General features: G+C 38.0%; 1 long non-coding RNA gene across 1 annotated transcript; it reads left to right on the plus strand.

Moving 5' to 3' along the window:
• The first annotated feature begins 8,986 nt into the window (after positions 1 to 8,986).
• LOC131251140 (uncharacterized) lies at positions 8,987 to 15,781 on the plus strand. Its single transcript, XR_009173608.1, has 4 exons — positions 8,987 to 9,309; positions 13,626 to 13,697; positions 15,331 to 15,358; positions 15,544 to 15,781. It is a non-coding gene; the product is annotated as an uncharacterized LOC131251140 (long non-coding RNA).
• The last annotated feature ends 6,954 nt before the right edge of the window (positions 15,782 to 22,735 follow it).

Here is a 22,735-nt window from a genome sequence, read left to right on the forward strand (position 1 = left end):
TTGTGGTGAACCTAAGCCTTAACTTATTCTCAATTCCCTTAACCTATAGCTTATAACCTAAACCTAAACCTAAACCTAAACCTAAACCTATAATCTATAACCTAAACCTAAACCTAAAACCTAAATGTATTCTCAAATCCCTAAACCTAAACCTACACCCAATCCTAATCTTAACTCCCTAACCTAAACTTGAAAACCCAAACCTAAACCTGATCCCGAACCCGAACCCGATTTCCTAAACCTAAACATTAAGCTATTCTCAATTCCCTAAACCTATAGCTTATAACCTAAACCTAAACCTAAACCTATAACCTATAACCTAAACCAAAACCTAAAACCTAAATGTATTCTCAAATCCCTAAACCTAAACCTACACCTAATCCTAATCTCAACTCCTTAACCGAAACCTAAACCTAAACTTGAAAACCCAAACCTAAACCCGATCCCGAGCCCGAATCCGATTTCCTAAACCTAAACCTTAACCTATTCTCAATTCCCTAAACCTATAGCTTATAACCTAAACCTTAACCTAAACCTAAACCTAAACCCCTATAACTTTAACCTAAACCTAAACCTAAACCCCTATAACTTAAACCTAAAACCTAATCCTAATCTCAACTCCCTATAACCTAAACCTAAACCTAAACCCCTATAACCTAAACCTAAACTTTATTTTAAAAAAGTGCCCACTTTTTTGGAAGAAGTTTCTGCAATTCTTCATGATTCTGAATTATAATGTTTTGTTGGTTGGATATTTTTTTATTAGATGAAAGACAAAAAGAAAATTGTTGCTGATTTTTTTCTTTTTTTTAAAAAAAAATTTATGATGTTAAACGTATATGTATTTATGCGTGGATGAATGTAATGTGGTTAAGATTGTTTGTGTTTGGATGGATGTAGTTTATGTTTGGATGAATGTAGTTTATGTTTGGATGGATTACATAGTTTGGGTCTAGATGGATGTGAATGTGAATATGATGAAATATATTATATAACAGGTGTATATCAGGAAGAATGCGATGAAATTTATTGTAACAGGTATATATTTACCGTCTCAAATTTGAAAATGTCCTTTGAAGGCTCATAAGAGATGGTCCATAGCAGTCCGTTTTAACGACGGTCCATGACTGTCCTTTGAAGGCTCATAAGAGACGGTCCATAGCAGTCCTTTTTAAGGACGGTCCATGACTGTCCTTTTAAAGGATGGTCTATGACCGTCCTTTGAAGGCTTATAAGAGATGGTCTATAGCTGTCCTTTTTAAGGATGGTCCATGGCCGTCCTTTGAAGGCTCATAAGAGACGGTCCATGGCCGTCCTTTTTAAGGACGGTCCATGACTGTCCTTTGAAGGCTCATAAGAGACAGTCCATGGCTGTCCTTTTTAAGGACAGTCCATGACCGTCCTTTTTTCGTTAATAAGAATGATGGTTTTCAACCGTCCTTTTAAGTAATACGACACGTCAAAATATGACGGTCCATGATCGTCCTTTTTGGTCATTTGAGTCGATTTTGGACTGTCCTTTTTTCGCTGTTTTGGCGTAGTGTGCATGCAGTGTATGCTTGCATTGGGGGTGCAAATAGGTGGGTTTTAGGCAAGGTCAGGTGATGTAGAGTGGATTGCAGACACTTTCATGGCAAAGATGGACCAGAAAAGGCCAAATCAAAGGCGGAAATGATCTATACCATCAGAATCTTAAATCAGTTTGTGTGCCCATGCCAGATTTGTGAGATTCCATCATATCGACGGTTAATAGTCCCATTTATTATCATGTTACTATAAATAGTAAGCTTTAGTTCCCGTTTAACTTTTGATCCTTTTAGTATAAATTGTGCCCAAAATGAAAAGGTTTTAGAAAAGTTAAGAGAATAAGGTGGTTGGCTCAAATTGGGCACTTACTATTTTTAACAGAAAACCATAAGTCTAGTAGGAATAGAGGCCATCGAAGTTTACTATTACTAGTAAGTCAGGTTTTTAGGGTTTGACTTCAAGTCCAAGGCCCTATTTGTTAATCTGAAGTCTAAAGACTGAATCTGAAACCTAAAGCCTGAATCTGAAATCTAAAGTGAAAAAGCTTGTTTGATACACTACAACAAATTAGACTTTTTGCAACGATTTTTTTAGCGACGAGTCCAATTTCATTGCAAAAAGTCAATTTTTTACAATGATATTTCAAGTCGTTTCAAAAAATCGATTATTTACAATGATAGTTTAAATTGTCGCTAATAGTTACTTTTTTGCGACGAGCTTCATTTGTCGTCGCAAAACTTGTCACAAAAAGTTGTCATATGAATTTTTTACAACGAGTTTAACCAGTTGTCGCTAATAGCCACTTTTTGTGACAAATTAGGTGTCGTAAAAAAAAGATTTTTTACGATAACACAAGTTGTCGCAAACAGTACCTTTTGCGACAACTGGTTATGCTCATTGCGAAAATACAACATTAGACTTTTTTCCACAGTTCTTTTTGCAACGACTAGTTAAACTCATTGCAAATAATACTGAATTATACTTTTTGTGACGAATGTAGTTTCATTGCTAAATGTTAGAATATTTGCAATAACATTGTAAATCATCGCAAATAGTTTGACGTTTTGCGACGAGTTATAATTATCGTCGCTAAAACGTTTCCTACCAATTTTTCGCGGGAAAATTACATGGTGGGAAAGACGTTTCGCCACGTGTTTCAATCGTCATCACTAATGTCCACTTTATGCGACGAATTGAGGTCGTCGCAAAACATTATTTTTTAGAACAACACAAAAGTCGCTGCAAATAGTTTGTTTTAGTGATAACTAAGTTAACTCGTTGCGACAAATACCAACTGAAACTTTTTGCGACGATTGTAATTTCATTGCGAAATGCTAGAGTATTTGCAACAACATTGTAAATCATCGCAACTAGTTAATGTTTTTGCGACGAGCTATAATTATTGTCGCTAAAACGTTTCTCACTAATTTTTCACGGGAAAATTACATAGTAGGAAAGACGTTTCGCTACGCGTTTCAATAGTCATCGCTAATGTCCACTTTATTTTACGAATTGAGTGTCGTCATAAAACATTATTTTTTGCAACGACACAAAAGTCGCTGCAAATAGTATGTTTTAACGACGACCAGGTTGACTCGTTGTGACAAATACCAACTGAAACTTTTTGTGACAAATGTAATTTCATTGCGAAATATTAGAGTATTTGCAATAATATTGTAAATCATCGCAAATAATTTACATTTTTGTGACGAGCTATAATTATCGTCACTAAAACGTTTCTCACCAATTTTTCGCGTCAATCGTCAATGCTAATGTCCACTTTATGCGATAAATTGAGTGTTGTCGAAAAACATTGTTTTTTACAACGACACAAAAGTCGTTGTAAATAGTTTGTTTTAGCGACGACTAGGTTAACTCGTTGTGGCAAATACCAACTGAAACTTTTTGCGACGAATGTAATTTCATTGCGAAATGTTAGAGTATTTGCAACAACATTGTAAATCATCACAAATAGTTAACGTTTTTGTGATGAGCTATAATTATCGTCGCTAAAACGTTTCCCATCAATTTTTTGCAGAAAAATTACATGGTGGGAAAGAAGTTTCGCCATGCGTTTCAATTATCATCGCTAATGTTCTCTTTATGCGACGAATTGAGTGTTGTTGCAAAACATTATTTTTTACACCGACACAAAAATTGCTACAAATAATTTATTTTAGCGACGACTAAGTTAACTTGTTGCAACAAATTCTAACTGAAACTTTTTGCGACAAATGTAGTTTTATTGCGAAAGGGTAGAGTATTTGCAATAATATCGTAAATTATCTGCCTGTGTACTCTTATGAATAGTTTTCCTTCATCTGTCTGTGTGCTCATCAGCTAAACAGTGAAAACCAACGTACATTGTCTTATTAAGTTCCTGATCGATGATCGAACAGTGCACATTACTAATGATCGCGCGATTGACTTCCTAATCAATAATCGGACGACACGAAGTGTTATTGAACATTTGATGAACCTCCAATTAATGATTGAACGATACAAACCAACATAAATCTTATTATCAATTCCCCTATTCATGATGGAATGGTGCACATCAACAATTGCTTGATCGACCTCCAATCAACAATCGAACGATAGAAAGTGTTGTTGACCATCCGATCAACCTCCAATCCTTTATCGAATGGTGGAAATCATCGTACATCACTTCATTAAGTCTCCAATCAATAATCGAATGTTGCACGTCACTGACAATCACAAGATCAACCTCTCAATCAATTATCGTACAACACAAAGTGCTCTCAACCATTAAATCAACCTCCAATCATCAATTGAATGGTAGATGGATGGGATGGATGGATATTTGGATGGTTGGATGGAATAGTTAGATGAATGGATAGATGGGATGGTTGGATGGTTGGTTGAATGGGATGGTTGGATAGATCAATATGTGAATAGATGGGATGGATGGACCGATGAATGAAATATTTGGGATGGATTGATGGGATGGATGGATGTTTAGATGGTTAGATGGACGGATCTGATGATTGGATGGACGGATGGATAGATTGATCAATGGGATAGTTGGATGGGATGGTTGGATGGTTAGATGGACAGATATTGATAGATTGATCGATAGGATGGATGGTTGGATGGAATGGATGGATGTTTTGATGGGATGGATAGATGATTGGATGGTTGAGATGGGAATGGATGGGTGGTTGTTTGGATGGATAGATGATATGGACGGATGGATGTTTTGATGATTGGATAGAATGAATGGATGGATAGGTTAGTTCGATGGATGGTTAGATGGATAGCTGGGATAGATGGATGAATGGATGGATGGGATGGTTGGATGGAGGTATGGATGGATGGTGGGGGGTGGTTGTATGGATAGATGGCATGGATGGACGGATGTTTTGATGATTGATGAGATGATCAGATGTATGAACGAGATGGTTGGATGTTGGATGAATGGATAGTATGGTTGGATGGATAGATGCATGGATGGATGTTTGGATGATTGGATATATAGATGGATGGAATGGTTGGATAGATGGATTGATGGGTGTTTGGATGATTGTATGAGATGAATGGATGGTTGGGTGGGGTTATGCAATGGTTGGATGGGGGATGAGATGAATGAGGCTTCAATGGGCCACTAAGGGACCAACAAGATGTATGAATTCTATCCACACTGCCCATCCATTTATACGTATCATTTTAGAGTATGACCCCAAAAATAATGAAGATATAATGCTCAAATGGACCACAAAGTGGGGATTAAATTCATACCATTGAAAAATTCTTGGGGGCCACAAAAGTTTTTGATTAAGATGATGTTTACTTTTTCACTTCATCCAGGTGTATATGACCATATCAACAGGTTGGATGACAAATAAATAATGTGGTGGACCTTAAAAAGTTTTCAATGGTGGCCATCCTTAGCACAATTTCATGTGGTGTGGTCCACTTGATACGTAGATATGCATTTTTTTTTTAAATCTACTATAATCTAAAATGATATGAAAAAAATGGATGGACAGTGTGGATACAATTCATAAATCTTTCTGAATTGATGGACGGTGTGGATACAAAACACACATCATGGTGGAACACATATAACTAGTGACGTCACTTCAGTAGGAGTCTTGCGGAAACAGATTGGCTACTCCCCTACCACCAGCCAATGGCTGGTGGTCGGTGCGCTGTGTGCCCCACCATGATGTATGTATTTCATCCATGCCGTCCATATATTTTTTTACATCATTTTATGATATGAGACGAAAAAATGAGGTATATCCCAATCTAAAGTGGACCACATTACAAGAAACAATGTTGAATGAACGTCGACCGTTAAAATTTTTTTAGGGCCCATAAAAGTTTTGGATCAAGTTGATCTTTGTTTTTTTCCCTTCATCAGGGTCTGTATGAGCTAATCAACAGATTGGATGTCAAATAAACAGTATAGTGTGCCTTAGGAGGATTTTAATGGTGGATATCCAATCACTATTGTTTTCTTGTGGTGTGGTCCAGATTATATTTTTATCCCATCCATTTTTGGTGTAAAGACCTAAAATGATCTGTAAAAATGGATGAACGGAATGGATGAAATACATACATCATGGTGGGGCCCACATAGCGCTGACCACCAGCCATCGGGCTGGTGGCAAGGGAAATGGATTGACTACTACCCCTGAGACCACCCAGCAGCTGGTGGTCGGTGTTATGTGGGCCCCACCATGATGTATGTGTTTCATCCATGCCATCCATCTACTTTTAGAGATCATTTTACGGTATGAGTCCAAAAATGAGGTATATCCAAATCTCAAGTGGACCACATTATTGGAAACAGTTTGAATGAGGGTCAACCATTAAAAACATTTTGGGAGCCATAAAAGTTTTGGATCACGCTGATCTTTGTTTTTTCTCTTCATTTGGGCTTGTATGACCTAATCAACATATTGGATGTCAAAGAAACAATATATTGGGCCTTAGGAGGATTTTAATGGTGGATATCCAATCACTATTGTTTTCATGTGGTGTGGTCCACCTGAGATTTATATCACTCATTTTTGGGATCAAGCCCTAAAATGATCTTTAAAAATGGATGAATGGAATGGATGAAACACATACATCATGGTAGGGCCCACAGAGCACCGACCACCAACGACGGGGCTGGTGTCGAGGGGAGTAGCCAATCTGTTTCCGTTTTTAGGTCGGATGCGGATCGTGTCCTACTAATTCGTCCGGGTGGGTCTTTGTGAGGCTCACCGTGATGTAAGTGTTTTATCCATGCCGTTCATATTTTCTTCCAGATCATTTTAGGATTTGAAAAAAAATAAAATTTGAAGTAGGTTCACAGCTCTAGTGGACCACACCAAAGGAAGCTGCAGTGATAATAACACCCACCATTGAAACCTTTCTAAGGGCTATTGTGATGTTTTTTTTACCATCGAACCTATTAATAAGGTCATTTAGACGTGGACGAAGCAAAAAAATAAATATATCAGCTTAGATCCGAAACTTCTCCAGCTCTCAGGAAATTTTTAATGGTGGAAGTGCAATGCCTAATTTTTGGTCCACTCAAGCCTTGCTCCTGACTAATGTTTTGCATGATACCTTATATTATATGAGAAAAAAGATTAACGGTGTGGATAAAACACTTACATCACGGGGGGCCCCATAGAGCCCTGCTCGGATGACAATGGGTTGGATGCAATCCGCGTCCTTTCAGATAAAAGACCGCAAACAGTCCTCACGCCCGTCCTCACTTTCAATCTCCCTCTCCCATTCCCTCTCTCACTCGCTCTTGCCGTCTCCCTCTCTCGCTCACCCTTGCCGTCTCCCTCTCCCTCTCTCAATCTCGCCGCCATTCTCGCGGGCTGCAACAAGTTCACAACTCTAAAAGGTCTCTCTCTCTCTCTCTCTCTCTCTCTCTCTCTCTCTCTCTCTTCCTCTCGATCGGACTGTTAGCTACGCTCAACTGCAGCAACCCGGAAACCCATCTCCGCACACAGGGGGTTTGAATCCATTGAGTGCATTGATGAACGGGGTTGAGATAAGGGTTTGGGTTTTGATTTGAGCACATGATTCTTGAAATCGATGTTAATGGAGTGGAGATCTATTCTAATTTTGGATTAAAATGCCAGCCTCATAGAAAAAAACATGCTCAAGGTTTTTATTCAAGCCAACATTTGTACATGTATGGTCTTCATAGATCTGGTTGATTCATCTTGCAGGCCACAATATGGATTGGGAATGAACTGAAGGGCTAATGCATTGAACAATCCCAACCATCTAATCATTATACTTGCCTCCTATTGCTTATTACGTGTTGAGCCTGTTGGTCACATTTACAGGAAAGTCGTTGGCTTCCTAGGATTTTTTGATTGAGGATATTTTCAGTTCATTGCAAAGCTCCTTTTATTCATTTAAAAAAAAATAAAAAAATTCTAACTTTTTTTTTAAAATTTTTTATTTTTCATGGAGACTGGTTGATTTTCAGGAAGATTTTTCTTTCCTTTGATTTTTGATTACATCGAATGTTTTTTTTTTTTTTCAATTGGCTTTGATTTTTCAGAAGGCAATAATTTTTGTTTATGGCCTTATGTAGTATGGTTTGTGTCACAAAGAATGAGGGATTTAGATTAAGTTGTTGTTTTAAGAAAGGCATGTATGATTACATGATGCTTGTTAGATATTTGATGAAATGGGCTTTTCAAGTTTGGTTGTTTGGATGATGCTTGTTAGATATTTGATGAAATGCCCAAGAGAAATCTTGTTTGGGTAGAAGTAATTCTATAGTTTGTGTATGAAATAAGTATTCTTTTATTCAGTTATTCTATATAGTTTGTGTATAAGCAATTCCAAAAAACAAAAGAAAAGAAAAAAAAAAAAGGAAAAAAAAAATACACCATGTGATTCCACCTCATTGCACGTCTCCAAATGCAGCTTTAGTGCTTTGTTCGAAGTTTTTGAATTTAAAGGAATTAGAGATAGAGCTCTAATGCTTTGACATCTCTACTTTTTAATTCAGAGATGGTTGTTCAGGAACTTGATAAGATTAGCGAACTTGAATCAATGGGATTTCCAATGGCGTGCACAACAAGGGCACTCCATTATTCTGGTGGGGCAATTGATAAGAAGAGTCTCTTTTCATCTCTACTCTGCATTTTGTAATAGTAAAGTTGCTTTCATATAAGAATGGATAAGGCTATGATGCTTATGTTGAAATTTTCTTTTGTATCTCAATAAGAGGTTCCATTTCTTCTACCCAAATCACTGTTGTTGTTGTCATGAGTTTCTGTTTGATGATTCTCTTGGATATCTATGAAATTATGCACTATTAAGGTTTTGAAAAGTTGACTAGGTTTAATTCTAGTAATTATCATCTAATATTTTTGTCTCCCTTTGGTAGACATTTTGGTTGTGGGCTGGCCTAGTTTGGTGTTAGTCTTAGGAGTTGTACTTCACTAAATTAAAATATAATTCAATTCTTGTTATGGTAACCTATCAATTGTATGCTGTGTGTTTGATGCAATCATGCATGCATCTGGCAACTGAATTGGGAAGGAGATAATGAGATTCTTATTATTTAATTTCAGCTTTGCTATTTCTCTCTAACCATAGAGGATCTTCTTAGTATCATGCATCTCCAAGGTTTTCCATTTCCATTGCTTACAGGATTATGTTGCAACAAGATGGTATAAAGCTCCTGAATTGTGTGGATCCTTTTTGCTGTAATGTGCATGAATTTTTGTTGGCTAGGTATGTGGAATCAATTTGATAATGCACTAACCTTTGCTCTATCCTTTGGTAGTGCTAATTTCCTTTGCTTCAATTATAAATTTTGTTTATTCTTTCTGTCATTACACTGATTGTTTCAAAGATTTTATTTGGAATGGAGCTTGGATATTAGGAACATTGTGTGTTCTAGGTTGTACAAAATGGAAACCTAGTCTTATTCTCCAGAATGTCAGCCCTAGCATTGCTATGGATGCGTGTTGTGTGGTGGTGGGAACTGAATTGTGTGCTTGTATGGAGAATTGCTTGATTTGAATTGCTCTGACTTTTTCCCCTGTCATAATATGATGTAGATGAGCATTTCTCTTCACCATTTCGAAGTTTTGAAAATGGTTCAGAACTCTGGATGTCATATGCTTTGTGTGCATTTGTCCATATGCATTTGTTTGATATGATTTCTAATGATTTTGATACCGTCAAAAGCTTTGAGATAGTGTCTCTGATTGCATCAACGATTTCCCTCCCCCCCCCTGATTTTTCAGTTTCTTGAAATCAAAATTTGTTCCATTTCTACCCCTTCAAAATTTTTCTTAAATTGTTATATTAGCAAGGAATATAATAACAAAAATAATTTGCAGAATGTTTCCAAGAAAAAAATCCAATGCTAAATGCTGATTTTTTTTTGGAATTACTTTCATGTAGATAAATTATTGTCAGGATGTTATTTCCTTACTTTTACTGCTCCACTTCTAATCTTTAGTGATTTGTATTAAACACCTGTTGAAACTTGGAATGGCATTTTTCAGGCACACATCTACTGTCGTTCTAGTCACGCTGAAGACTTGAGCTCAACCCTGTCAGCAGATGATATCTGCTCTGCATTTCTTGCAAATATTGATGAACATATATAATTCGGCTTGAACATATATAATTCGGCTAGTGTGAAATTCCTTGGTCGAGTTTATTCTTTACCACCATGGTCAGTCGGTATATTACCAGATTGTAAGAATGTTGCTTTCAATACTGCTAAGGTAACACTCTAAACCATTGGCTGTAGTTCTTTTTCTTTCCAAGTTGATTGTACTTGTACCATTGGAATTTTCCTGAAGTGAATAGGATTGTAAATGTCTTTTTGTTGAATTTGATCCATAGCTATCAGATTGTCAAACTAACACATAATACTTATCAAAGAAATGATGAACTGCAGGACATGAGAGATGGCATGACAGATGGGGGTGCTCATAAAATTGGTTATAAAGGGTGGGTGTATAGCTAGTTTGATGCCATTCCTCTTGGACCTCCTGTCATATGAAGGGTGAGTTGGCGGAAGTGGGATCCTCTCCACCTTAGGCATGTTTTAATCTAAGAATTACCTGCTCTAATTTCTCAAGCATTAGTTGTTTCTGTCTTCTCTTTCTAGTTGAATAGACTACCAGACAGGTTTTCTCCATTTCTTCTTTTTTCCTTTTCTCCATTTCTTGTTTTTAGGAGAAACTGTTTCACAACTTTTCTACAAAGAAGTGAGGTGAAAGAGGTCTACAAGATCCATGTAGATATTCGACAAAGAATGGAATTTAAAGGCGATGAGGTCCCAAGCCCGGGTAAAGGAGGAGGGAGAATGGGCATCAAGGTGAGTCGTGTACTTTTCATTCATTTTCTGAGAGACATTTTTAAAATGCTTGATGGTTAATTTCAAGAGTTTTCCTATAAAATGTATTAGTAATGGCTTCTTCTACTACCATCTGAGGACCTTAAAGGCCCAACTAACTTGAGATTTTTATATGCAGGCTGATGTATTTTTAGCCCCACGGATCAATGTTGCCATTGCAAGGTTCAATATTGAAATGGTAAAGTTTTTAACTATTTATTTTATCTTTGTTTATTCCTGTTCTTCATAAATAATCTGACATCTTAGCCTTCTTTCATTACCATCTAGTTTTGTCACTATTTGTACATACGTCAATCTCATGAGTCTTACTTTTTGTAATTTTCTTACCCTTGTAGTGATTATCAGTAAGCAGTGGGCCATCATTGAAAGATTGGCAAGTCCAGGTACATGTTTGTAATCTTTTTAGGCATGAGCCCTAAGCTTTGTGAGGCCCACTTCAATGTATGTGTTGCATTCATTCCATTCATGCGTTTCGCTAGTTCTTTTTAGGCATGAGCCAAAACACAAGGCAGATCCAAAGCCCAAGTGGACCACACCACATAAACAATGGGGGTTATAAGCCCACCATTAGAAACTTCTTGGGGGCTGTCGAAGTTTTGAGGCGCGGGGTTGAAGATTTGAGGTGCTGGTCCAACTTTTTTTTATTTATATTTCTTTTCCTTTTACACACGCCTACATGTGTGTACTCGAACCCAAGACTTTAATGTTTGTTGAAACGCAAAACATCTACTACTGAGCTGTGCATTGAGAACCAGGGTCTAACTTGATCTGATCTAAAGTTCGGGTTCAGCTAGTCATGTGCAGGCTGAACCTGACCTATGTTCCACCTCTATTTTTTTTTTTCAAATTTTTTTATTTTTATTTTTATTTTTTATAATGCTCAGTGTGGCAACCTTTTCAATTTTTTGCATTCTTCAATTACGCACCTCTAAAGTTTGAATTAGTGTTCGAAAGAGCCAATTCCAACAAGTGGTCCTGATGGTTTGATGATCCAGACCTTTGATCTGCCAGATGCCATCATTGTTCTCCTAGCTCGTGTCATAACCCTTTAATAGATGCTCTACGAATGGACTATTGAGAAATAATACAACAGTCCATGTAAATAGGCCAAACATCAAACGACTAGGATCTTTAGATCTGAAAATTATTGGGCCATCCCTCCATTTATGATGGGACCCATTAGTCCAACAGTATTGGTCAGTTAGCAATGGGGCCTGCTTGCCGAGATGTCCCAAACAGTAATAATCTTCAGATAATTGATCATCTGTAACTCCATAAAATAATGCTTATCTACCGTGGCTGTTGTATTTTTGTCATATCTGAAAATTAAAATTTAATTATGTTAAATGGTCTATTTTGCAGTTAATACAAAGAATGGTTGTTTTGTTGTATACACTGAACATTCGATGTTTAACTGTACTATGAATCAATCCCTTCCAGATATGGGTTAAAATGCATTTTCCAAGTAATGTATGGGATTGGGAACTGTATCGAGGATAATGGTTTTCATTACTACTTCCCATGGCTATAATTGCAGTCACCTACAGTGGAAAATGGGCTGATATGGACTGCCACCAACCCTCTTTGGGCTGGGGTTTGGTTGATCAGATTGGGCCTGACAATTTGTTAATTGTGTTCATGGGCTTCTATCATAAGCTCAAGCCCAACCCAAATTGGGCTGCACCCAAAAGCCGATGGATACGGATGGACTTTGTTGCAGGCCGAGAATTTGGCGTAGTTGTGGTGCACAGGTTGCAGCTTTTTTCAGTTAAGAGTTAAGACTAAGTTGGATGTAGATGGTTGTAAAAATTTATGGATGTATTCCACTTTTCAGTCATTGGTGGAGCAGCAATTGCTGGTTTTGGACCATCTGTATGCATTTTATGGCTGCATTTCAGTGATTGTCTAATAATGGTGTTAGTTGAGCATTCTGGTGGCCAGGTTCTATTGATGGAACACTGGATGTTTGGATTATGGCATTATATGCAATCTTCTGCCAGCTATGTTGCTAGTCATCTTTGTTAAGTAGCAGATTCATACTTGGTTTTTAACACTTCTGTTTCCATCATTAGAGGCTGCTTCAAAATTGGTTTCCTTGAGAATATTGGTTGCTTGTTAATTCCAGCTTTGTAGGCTAGAAAGTAATGTGGCCTGTGCTTGTTGTATTTGGATCATGGATAGCATTGATATAGTTACAGGCAGATGTGGTATCAGAATTAGGGAGGTTAATTGGCCATTGGATGGTCTTTTCTGTGTTGAAGTTTAGGATGGGGTAGCTGTAGATTTTCAGGCAAAGCAGAGATCTTGGACCATAGTTTAAATAAAAATCATAAATGAAAAAAAATTCCTGCTGTGTAAAATGGTTCATAATGAACTCCCATGCCAATTGACCAGTGGTCCATCTTTTCATTTTATCTTCAGCCACAGTTTTATATTAATTCGTATCTGATGGATTTCAGCCAATCATAACTATAATCTGATAACTATAATCCATCTCAAGTCCTTTGGTGTTATATGAGTTATAAAATTTAGCATTGCCACACTCATGCCGAATCTTACTCAGAAAGATTTGTTCCTGCTCTGAAGTTTCTTTCTTGTTTCTAGCACATACATATGCATCTGTTTTTGACACCCAGTCTGTTCGAGATATTTCGGGTTGTTTGCTTGAGTAGAAAGGTTCCGTGGGCTGTTCTTAAGTCTTATTCAATGGCACTTGCAGGGACCTAAAAGAGCTTTCTTTGCGAGGGATATTGGCCCCAGAGCTTGGGAAACTTAGCCACTTGAGAGCTCTGTAAGTATCATTTGAGCAGTTCTGTGGGGAATCTGAATTCTACTTAATGCTATTTGCTATATGAAGTTTTACATGCACACAGGAGCACTGTTTCATGCATACAGGCACACATATACATTAAACATCATATTTCATTCAAATACATACCTCTCTATGTAACTCAGACATAATCACATGGTCTCAGATATGGTAACACATGAAGTCATATTTCATTATGGATTAGAGTCATACAAAATATTTGCATTAAGATCATCATCATCATCATCATCATTATCAAGAAGAAGAAGAAACGTAATAGACTTTTGACATTGAGTTTACATTTTTGAATTTTCTGTGCAAAACCCTAGCAGGGGGAGATTTGGTTTGCATCAATAAATAAAATATATTAGCAAAAAATAGGGAAAATATTCTGACATGCATGTCTGAGATGGCAACACTTTTATTTCAAGTGTTCTTGTTACATTAAATCCTCTCCTTTGGGGCAATGAGGTGCTTTTCCAGAATGTGAGACAAACTTTGACCAATTGCTCTGTTTAGTAGAATTGACTTCTAGGGTTTTTTTATTTTTTTATTGTGTTGGACCCATGACAGGGGACATGAACTCTTGTTCACTAAGGATAGGGCTGTAGATAGGAATGATTGGGGAAAGAAAATTCATGAAGCCAACCCCAAATAGTTGGGATGAGGCTACGATGATGTATTAGATTCCAATCACCTTCTCTTTTCTGTTTCATTTATCTTGTCTTAGTGTCAACACAACCGAGCCAGTGAGACTTGTCTTTCGGAGAGGTGGTATATGAGGGTGTCAATGGGTCAGGCCAGCCCATGATGTATTCAGCCTGGCCTGTCACAGCCCGGGCTTATGCCTAGGCTTCTTGTTCCATCGACCTAAATGTTCAGGCTCAATTAATATTTGGCCAGGATTGAGCTAAGGTTAATTGGCCCATCAGGTCTGGTCCGGCCGGCCCATGCCAGATTATATGGATAACAGTGTATATTGGATATCTCTCTATAGGGATTTCCTTCCCTCTTTCCTGGTCTAGTTGTCTTTGCTTTAACAAGATTGTTACATTTCAAAAGAGAAAGAAAGCATATCGGTCATATGTATGTGTGTATGTGCATGTGTGTGTGGCATTACATGTATAAATTGCATGGTGGGCTGAGCCGATGCCATGAAAACTTGGCCAGTTTCAGTGTCAGATCTGGGTGGGGCTTGGGCTGATTTCTTGTGTCAGTGAGGCAAAGCACCAGCCGATTTCTTGCATTGGCAGTGTCCTCTCCAAGAATCACTTCCGTGGTGTCATACCTAAGGAGCTTGCTGGATTGACAATGCTGGAGCTATTAGACTTAAGGGCTAATGACTTGAGCGGAACAATTCCAGCAGAGATGGGCAATATGCTTTCACTTAAGTAAAGTGAGTCCTTAATTGCAAATGTCAAGCGTAATCCATGCTCATGAACTATCCATCCTTTCTTGTAAATGTTATGCCTAAAATTTTATTGCATTATAGTGGTTGGACTGAAATATCACATATGCAAATTGTCTTTCATTAAATGCATTTATTTACATCTATATGTTACCATTTCATTTTCCAATGTTGAAAAGACATTGATTTTGTTTTTTCCTTACGCAGGCCGCTGGTGATCTGTCAGTAAAAATTGGTGAGTTTCGAAGGCATACTTGGATGGTATTGACTTTTATATGTATATTCTGTCCAATTCATTGGTGACTTCGTAAACTATAGTAAAAAAAAAAAGAGAAAAAAGATCTCATCCAATGTGTATCTTTGCTATCTAGATATCTCTCATGTTACTAGAGCTGAGGCTGTGTGTGTTGGTTTGTGCAGGGGCCATACTATTGTGGTGATGGAGCTGACAAGGCATTTGGACGATGACTGCTCCTATTATACTTACAATCGGTGATCTGTTGTATTCTGAAATTTGTTTATTTAGAAATGTGAATGTAGGATGCATTGTATGTTTTGATTGCTATTTGTAATATGAATGCATCCTTTTCTTTTCTGATTGCATTTTATGTACTATTTCTAGCAGCATTAATTGTATTAGCTTAGTTGAGCTGATCAATCACAGTAGGTTCTTGCAATGCTAATAGACACCATTGGTATAAATTTATTTTATTTTCAAAATTAGCTACGGATATTAGCCGTAGCTAGAAAGCCGTAGCTATTGCTATTTCACCGGTTGCTACGAATTTATTATGCTACGAATTTAATCCGTAGCATTTTACTAAACCCTAAACCCTACAAATATTATTCGTAGCTGTTTGTGCAGTTCCCTCCAGAATTATAGCTACGGATATGCTATGGATTTAATTCGTAGCCATTGAGACCTTACCTACACAATCGACTTTTAGGTTGTTCTACAGACTATAACCATAGCAGCAATCATTTAGCTACGGTTTTTATCCGTAGCCTTTGTTCCTTTTCTGGTAGTGGGTCTTCACATATAATTAAATTATTGGCGACAAGTTGGAGTTTCCATCACTAAATAGAATTTGTGATGCCGTATTTGCGACAAAATTGGCAACAAGCACACAATCATGGCAATGACCTTGGCAACGGGTTTGAGATTTTTAGCGACGAGTGGATTTGTTACAAAATACTTTATTAGAGACGAGTTTCATGTTAAGCGACGTTTTACAATATATAATGGTGATATGTTAACTCATCACTAATTAGCTATCTTTTGCAACAAGTTATTAGGTTTTGCAAATAATTAACTCATTAGTGATGGGTTGATGTTTTCGTCGCTATATATGTAGTTTATTCGCGACGAGTCTCATATTTAGCGACGTTTTACGATATGTAATGACGATGTGTCAACTCGTCACTAATTAACTGTATTTTGCGACAAGTTATTAGGTCGTCGCAAATAGTTGAGTTATTGGTGACAAATTACTGTTTTCGTCTAAATAGAATTAGTGATGCCGCATCTGCAATAAACGTGGCGACGAGCAACACTCGTCACTAAAAGTTTTTAGCGCGAGTTTGGAGTTTTTAGCGACGAGTTGACTTGTCGTGAAAAGACTGAATTGTTGTAATGATAGCAAATATCTGAAATGTCTGAAATATGTTAATTTGACACATTATATTTCCCGTTTGGAAATGTTTTATATAATAAAGGAATTATTTTTTATTAAATGAAAAAAAAATCATTATGTTTAATTCAAATAAACTAAAATACTTAATAGAAAATTAAAATATTATTATTCATAAAAAAATATATTAAGAAAATCAATGATTTGCATGTATAAGTGTGGCCCCACCTGACCGGGCATATGGTCCAAAAGGCCTCGAATAGCTCGTCCATATTTCATGTAGTTTTCATTAAAGCAGAAGCGTTATTCCCCCTAAACGGACTTTTTGTTGAGAAGATCATGTGCATTCGAACATACACTGATTACCATGTATTCCAACCATGTGGTGCCTACTTTTGTGTATGAGTATCACCCAAACCCGTCCGTTAGATATGCCCCTTAGCCTAGGTGGGCCACACCAAAGGGAGCAAGCAATGGGGGAAACTGGGGAGAGTGAGCCACACCATAGAAATATTTAAATGGGGGCAATTGGGTCCACTTTTTCGTGTATATGTCATCAAATCCAGTCATTAGGTTTGCCCCACGAGGATGAAGAATGGACACGCCAAAACTGAGATGGACGCACCAAAAACTCAAATGAGTTGTGATAGTATATACATGTGTGATCCTGTGAATTATGGCACAACTAGTGGCAATCTATAAGCATTTCAAAGGTTCACCAGGAAGCAGATTTCTGCCAAAGGTTCCCACACTGGAATCCAAGGTGGAGCCCATCGTGATGTTTATGGGAAATCCACCCCGTCCATCCTTTTTGTGAGCTCATTTTAGGACTTTCCACTAAAAATTAGGTGGATCTGTGGGGCCTACTGTAATGTATATGTTTTATCCATACCGTCTATCCGCTTTTTCATATCATTTAGGGGCATAAGATTAAAAATTTAAAAAAAAAAAGGAAAAAAGAAAAAAAGAAAAAAAAGAGGTAGATATAAGGCTAAAGTGGGCCACACTGTAGGAAATAATGAAAATTTGGCGCCTATCGTTGAAAATTTCTTAGGCCCATAGAAGCCTTGATCAATTTGGTATTCATCTTTTTCCTTTTTCATGCCGGTACATGTGACCTTATGAAGAGGTTACATGGGTAATAAACGTCATATTGGATTCTACGAAAGTTTCAATAATAGTTATTCAAATTTTGTTGGTTTCTATGATGTGGTCTACTTGAGTTTTACATGTGCCTCATTTTTGGGCTCATGCTCTAGAATGATTTGAAAAAGTTGATGGACGGTGTGGATGTAACACATAAATCATGGTGGGCTCAGAGGAGTGCCCCATGTTAAAAGTTGGGATATGTATAACACAAGGGAGAAAATCTCTCTTGCAAAGGATAATTTTGGATTAAAAAAAATAATCACAGAGTGCATTCTTGATTCCCCATTATGCTAGACTCCTATCACGGAAAAATTTCAACATAAAATGGTGGAGCCTTTTCATTCTTTCACAATAACAAACACTACTAAACGTGGAAAATTTTCTAAATTTCGTGTTGAGTACAAAAATTCAGCATTAACAAAGAGGCCCTAAGTCTAAAACTCTGTCCTAGGTTTGAGCTCATTATTTAAAGGGTTATAATTTCATTTTTTAAAAACCATGAATCAAATTATTTCAAATTTATTAGGAATTACATTTATTCGCTGAGGAAGACGGTGATCGGTCTCATCACGTCCCTCCCTGTGTCATCAGTAAGCCCAAGCCTGACCAATTTACCAAGCAGTCCAAGAAATCTTGCCCAAACCCGGCCCATGAATGATTACCCTTTGACTAAGCCTAACCCACTTAAAGCTTATCAAGCATGACCCAACCAGACCCATTTAATTGGACATGAGTTGGGCTCAACTGACCCGACCCAACCTTCCAGACCCAAATTCAGGTTTGAGATTTGAATTTGAAGTTAGGGTTATGCATAAGCTAGCCCAGTCAATAGAAATGTTTCATCTGCACCCTTTTTTTTAAATTTTATTTTGCTTTGGGTTTTGGGTTTGGCTGGTCTATTCGTTTGGCCCAACCCATTTACGACCTGCATGGGTCTGTAGGATTAAGTAGAGTTTAACCCAGGCCCTACAACCCACTTTGTTAAATGGATCACATTTGTAGCCCGAACCTGACCCATTAGTCATTTAGCTCGGCTAAAACCCACTTCAAAAGCGGGACCCATTGCCACCCCTAATTGTAGCCCATGAATCAAGCCATGTGATTATCTTAAGCATCACCCGTCTTGAAAATTGGAAGAGGTCCAGGTTCATGGTAGGTACGTGGCTAAACTATAACGCACCTATCTGCAGGCGCCAAACATTATCATCTTTCATATGCTAAGGGGGCAATTTCTGTGAGATCTCAACAGTTCGATTTCATGAATAGCTCATCCACGGTATAATACAATATACTGATGGTCTAGATTGCCAGATCATATGTCCTACTTGCCAGAATTGAGAACGCGTGTATATTGTGGAAGATGCTGTCCCCCACTTGGACAGACAGGGTCCAGGCAGGGGCTCTGTGAGGCCCAAAGTGATGTATATGTTTTATCCATTCCATCCCTCCATTTTTCCAGATCAATTTTGGGTATAAGGATAAAATTTAGTTATATTCAACGCTCAAGTGGACCACACAGTGGGGGCTGAACGTACTCCTTTCCATTCATCCAGACCTATTTGATCTTATGAACGGGTTGGATGGCAAATAAACATCATGGTGGGCACTAGGAAGATTTCAACAGTCTGCGTCATTATGACCGCTTCTTCCTTCGTTGTGGTTCACTTGAGCTGGATCTTCCTCTATTTTAGAGTTACACCCTACAATGATATGAAAAAAAATAGATGGACAGTATGGATAGAACATATACATCACACTGGCCCCACAAAGACCCTGCCTGGACCGCGTCCATAGTCGCAAGGGCAGGACTCAATCCGAATCGCTTTTTGAAGGGTTTGGCAGATAATTTAGTAGAGCGCGAAGAACCTGCACACGGTAAAGCCATCTCTTCACCATACATGTGGTAGGATGATGTACCAATCGGGTTCATTCACATTTTGGCCAATAGCATTAAAGCCTTGCCTAATTTAAATCACACCCATTAAACAATTCTATCAGTCTAATTAGTTGCTATGAAAGTGACGGTCGAAAATAAAAATAGCAAGTGGACAAACATTCAGTGAAGTAAATCTAAGGGTAAGATTGAGAAATGGGTTTTAATTTTTGAAACATACTGGTATGAAGTGGATGGATCGACTCAATAGATACATCTCACGGAGCTACGGCTACCGGGTCTTCTGCATCTGCGGCTCAAGGAAGCGGATTGCGTCCTGCCCCCGCTGGACGATCGTCTGTCCATGCAGTGATCTGTGGGGCCCACTATGATGTATGGATTTTATCTACACTGTCCATTTATTTTTCCAGATCATTTTAGGATATGAACCAAAAAAAAAGAGGCAAATCCCAGGCTCAAGTGGACCATACAGTGGGGATTGAATTCTTACTATTGAAAACTTCCTGTGAGTGGCAGAAGTTTTGGATCATTCTCATATTTGTGTTTTACCTTCGTACACTTTATCAAAAGGTTGGATGGCAAATAAACATTACCGTGGCCTCTGGGAAAATTTCAACACTAAGTTTCATTATCGCAGCTGCCTCCTGTGGTGTGGTCCACTTGAGCATCGGAGCTGTCTAACTTTTAGGCTATATCTTAAAATGATTTGAAAAAAAATGGTTGGACGGCGTGGATAAAACCTATACATCACGGTGGGCTGCACATAACCCTTACCTAGAAGCGGATAGAGTGTTGTACCACATAGCAGCGATATGGCTGGTGTGGGCACGAGTCGCGGGAAGACAGCGGACGCAGATCAGATGCTGACAGGTTGAGCAGCGAGACTAGGTACTAAAGTGACGTCACCAAGTTATGTGAGACCAGCCATGATATATGTGTTGTATCCACACCATCAATCTGTTTGGACATATCATTTTAAGGCATGCCACGAAGAATGAGTCAGACCCAAATATGGAGTAGAGCCCACAACCGAAAACAGTGGGAAGAGTGACGCCCACAGTTGAAACCTTCCTAAGGTCCACTATAATGTTTATCTGATATCCAACGTGTTCATAACTTAAGACGGACGTGAAAGAAGGGTAAACACAAATTTCAGCTTGATCGAAAACTTTTTGTGATCTTTAGAAATTTTTAATGGTGGGTGTCACTCCCTCCACTGTTTTTGTGGTGGGTCCACTAGGGCTTTGGATCTGACTCATTCTTTGGATCTTGTTGTATTAAATGAGATTGCATTACCAATCCCACTTTGAAATTCAGAATGGCATGTTGGGAAGGAAGATGAGATGGGATTAAATTTAATTTTGTAGGCTTTGGAAAATGAGCATTGTGTTAGAAAGTGTAAGATAGGATTGCTAATCCCATGGATGACCGCTTTTTACCTCATCCAAGTTTAATCCAAATGCAATTTGAAAGTAAAATTTAAAATTTATTTTTCAATGCATACATTCTAAACATAGTACTAGAAAATATGGGATAAACTTGTTATTATTATTATTATTTTTTTGGTTAGCTTGTTAGCACACACCCATGCCCATACACACTCCATATGGGATAAACTTATGGACAATTCCTTACACATGCATTTATTATAACTTTTATAATTCCACCCACCTTAATCCCACCTATTGTAGTTGGCCAAACATACCCTAAATTGATATCTCCGAATGGATGGACGGTGTGGATACAACACATACATCATTGTGTCTCACAAAATTTGGTCACTTTGGTAGCAAGTCCCGCTACTCAACCTGTCAATAGCTAATATGCGTCTCATTACAGCTCTTCAATCTCCAAGTTGTACGAACGGTTTAAATGAGATCAAAGTTATATGTGCAAAAATGATGTATTTATTATATCCACGCTATTAATCCATTTTGTGAGATCATTGTAGAGCATGATACCAAAAATGATTAGTATCAGATCTTAAGTGGATCACACCAGTAATAGCAGTGGGACAATGATTCTTATCCTTAAAACCTTCATAGGGCCCACCATAGTTCTTATTTTCCATCCAATCTGTTTATAAGGTCACACAGACCCGGATGAATAGGAAAGAAAATATAGTATCAATTCAAAACTTCTGTGACACCCAAAAGGGTTTCAACAGTAGATGTTCAATCCCTACAGCTTTTTACAATGTGGTCCAGTTGATGTTTGGATCTATCTTAATTTTTGGTTTAAGGTATAGGCTGAGCTCTCAAAATGAAAGGACGGTTGGGATATAACACATACATACATCATTATGAAAGAACTTGGTGACGTAAACACACCAGCGGTATCGCTGGTGTGCGGTACACCAGCCAATCCACTCCCCCCTGCATGAACGCATTAACCATTTTTAATGCGGGCAGGATACAATCGGATACGGATGGGCTACTCCCCCTGCCACCAGCCATGTGGTTGGTGGTCGGTAATATGTGGGCCCCACCATGATGTATGTATTTCATCCATGCTGTTCGTCCATTTTTACAGATCATTTTATGGCTCGATACCAAAAATGAGAGGTATATAAATCTCAGGTGGACCACACCGCAGGAAAACAATAGTGATTGGATGTCCACCATTAAAATCCTCCTCAGGTCACTGTACTGTTTATTTGACATCCAATCTGTTGATTAGGTCATACAGACCTAGATGAAGGGAAAAAACAAAAGATCAGCTTGATCCAAAACTTTTATGACCCACAAATTTTTTTTAATGGTCGAAGCTCATTTAACACTGTTTCCAATAATGTGGTCCACTTGAGATTGGGATATACATCATTTTTGGTCTTATACCTTAAAATGATCTACAAAAATAGATGGACAGCATGGATGAAACACATACATCATGGTGGGGCCCACAGAGCCCAAACCATCAGCCATTGGCCGGTGGCCGG

The sequence above is a fragment of the Magnolia sinica genome, chromosome 7, assembly GCF_029962835.1.
Source record: "Magnolia sinica isolate HGM2019 chromosome 7, MsV1, whole genome shotgun sequence".
Taxonomy (NCBI): Eukaryota; Viridiplantae; Streptophyta; class Magnoliopsida; order Magnoliales; family Magnoliaceae; genus Magnolia; species Magnolia sinica.